The following is a 2,594-nucleotide window of genomic DNA, read 5'->3' on the forward strand; positions in this document are numbered from 1 at the left end:
TCTTACAGGAATTAATATTTCTGAGAGCACACTTGCTGAGTTCTGAAATCATCATCTCATTTGTTAACCTCTAGAAGTCTGAGGTAAGATTTAATGTTTTGTGGGGGAGGGGCATGGGGGGGTAAATTTGAGGCCCCCATGGTGAGGGAGGGAGTGGGGCAGAGGCAGGTGCTGCCCAGGCAGGGTAGTGAATAGGATCCCAGGGCCAGTAGCAGGACAGAGCTGTGGGCAGCTCATCTGGGTGGAGGGGGTGCCTCCCTGCCACAGCATGCACCCCTGGGGGAAGGTATGTGGGGCATGTGCTCCCACCAGATTTGTGTGTAGGCAGGCTGCCTGCTGTGGGCTGCAGTGTCATCTTCCCAACAGGGGGTGCTGAGCCAGGGCTGTGCTTAGAGTGGGTGGTGGTGTGGTAGGCTTAGTTGCTTGGGTTGGGCACCAGTGGTAGTGAAGAGGGGTGTGGTGGGGGGGGGCTAGGGGTAATCTTGGGGTGACTAGCCCTCAAGTGTCCTCCCCCCCAACATTGGTGCCACCCACCCTGTGCAGCTGAGCCTGCACCTGCTCAAAGTGCAGGCTGGCACTGGCCCTGAGCCCGCAGTGGGCATCCCACCTTGACAAACAGCCAATCAGAGTGCGAGGAAGTGTTCAGACAGGCAGTGGCAGCACGCCACCATAATGGTGGGGACACTGGGTATGATGGTGGGTGGGGGGAATGAGGCAGTGGCAATGGAGCGAACAGGGGTGATGCCAGCAGCGCTGGCCCCCCCCCCGATCTGCTCCCTGCAGGTGGTGATGATGGGTGGTAGCGGGGGTGGGGCAAGGCCACTGGAGCTGTCCTTGCCCCCTTGCTTCTTGGAAGTGACTGCTGGGGAGGAAGCGAGGCAAGGCCACCAGCTGTAGCCTAGGTCTGCTCCTCCCTTTTTCCATCATCATCACCTGCAGGACCAATGCAGTGGCAGTTGGGGAGGAGTAGGCCTGGGCCTGATGTGGGGGGAGGAGTAGCAGGCCCAGCCTGATGTGGCTGGGGCAGGGGAGGAGTGGGTCTCCTCTCCTTCTCCCTGCCCAGGCCCATTCTTCCCTCCTGTTGGCCCCAAGCTCGGTACTCTCTGCCCCCCCAGCTTGCCCTGCTGTGGCAGGCTGACTTCTTTCCACCCTTGGGCCTGGTCCTCTCCTCGTGCTGCTGCAGTAGGGAGCAGGCCCAGACATGGAGGGGGGGCATGGGGCTACGTTCTGTGTCCCTCCCTGTCATTCTTGACTGGCAGTTGGCTAGTGTATGTATATGTGTGTGTAATGTGTATGTACACACAGACACTCTTTAATAAAAATTTATGGTGGACAGTAAGGCAGAATTTTATGTATAACAGCAGGTGAGGCATACAGTCTAAGGAAGCATTTCTCATCCCGTGGGTCGCAAGAAGAGTCTAAAGGGTTACGGGGAGTTCTGAAGGAAACGCTGCAAGGCTCCATGGAGCTGGCACACAGTGGGGGGGGCATGGTGAGCACCAGGGCAGCATAAATACAGCAGCTGCAGGGGGGGTGTGGGGGAGAGAGAGGGGGAGAGATGCTCTGTGGGTCGTCGACAGGATAGTTATGTTATTGGGTCCCAGTGTGAAAAGGGTTGAGAACCACTGGTCTAAGGTAGGGGTTGGGATGTGACCCAGCTTGTGGACTTCTCCCTCCCCCCTTGGGGTCAGCTGACCTCTCTTTAACAAGGATAAGGTCAGGTATTGCAGGACAGTAGTCTCTGCAGTGGTGTGGAGCACTGCGGAGGGGATGTGCAGCATGATGTAGCTCTGACACCAATAACCTGTGCCAGATTGGATCTCTTTGGGGTTCTGTATCTGGCCTGCTGGACATGGGTTGTCAGCCCCTGATCTAAGCAAAACAAGTAGAGAAGTGGAACCCCATGGATCTCTCCTAAGTGCCAAGGGAGAGACTTTGAATAAAGCTGAGGTACTGCAGAGCCTCTGGAGTGCAAAGTGAAGTAAAAATCAAAGGCCTTGTAAAACTCTCAAATTCCCTCTGGTTTGGTTATTTTTGGATTAATTGAGAAAAGCTGTTTATGTTATGGTTTCTACCTTGAAGTTACTTAAGGAACATTAAATAAGTCTAAGCAAGTTACAGTATGGAATTACCTTTAAAAGAGAAAGCAATGTATTTAAATACCTCTGTAGTTCATACATTCTCTAAAATATCTGATTGCTTAAACTATATATTGCAGCATATACATACCTATCAAAAACATTCACTTCTGTGCTGTTGTGTGTGCTTAGACTTCTTTAAAGTCCCTTGAAGGAGGCTTATATGCAGAACAAGAAATTTAATACGTGAACTTTTGAAAACGGTACTGATGGGAACTGGCTTGCAACTGTATGTGAAGTACTGTGTGTCTGACACCAGGGGATGGTAATGAGCATTCAGCCCAGCATGCCTTGTGTGTGCAGAGGGGAGGGGGAGTTTAGACCCATTCTTTTGGGTTCCCAGGTGTTAGGGGAACTTGATGATGGGGCACTGTTGAATAGGGAGTGAGGACACTACTAGTTTTTAGAAAGGTGGCTTCTTGACCGAGCAGTGCAAGGCAGCATAGATTCATAGAT

At 52.7% G+C, this 2,594-nt stretch overlaps 1 protein-coding gene across 8 annotated transcripts in view; it reads left to right on the top strand.

Moving 5' to 3' along the window:
• Positions 1-2,594, top strand: part of BCLAF1 (BCL2 associated transcription factor 1) — a 35,118-nt gene that overhangs the window by 5,118 nt on the left and 27,406 nt on the right. For 7 of the 8 annotated variants that reach the window (XR_002103748.1, XM_019550209.1, XM_019550207.1 and 4 more), the window contains exon 2: positions 9-83. The exons of the other annotated variant lie outside the window; for it this stretch is intronic. The gene's annotated coding sequence lies outside the window, so the exon portion shown is untranslated. The remainder of the gene's footprint in view (positions 1-8; positions 84-2,594) is intronic. 8 annotated transcript variants of the gene reach the window in all.

The sequence above is a fragment of the Crocodylus porosus genome, unplaced genomic scaffold (genome assembly GCF_001723895.1).
Source record: "Crocodylus porosus isolate Cpor-Errol unplaced genomic scaffold, CroPor_comp1, whole genome shotgun sequence".
In the NCBI taxonomy this organism is placed as follows: domain Eukaryota; kingdom Metazoa; phylum Chordata; order Crocodylia; family Crocodylidae; genus Crocodylus; species Crocodylus porosus.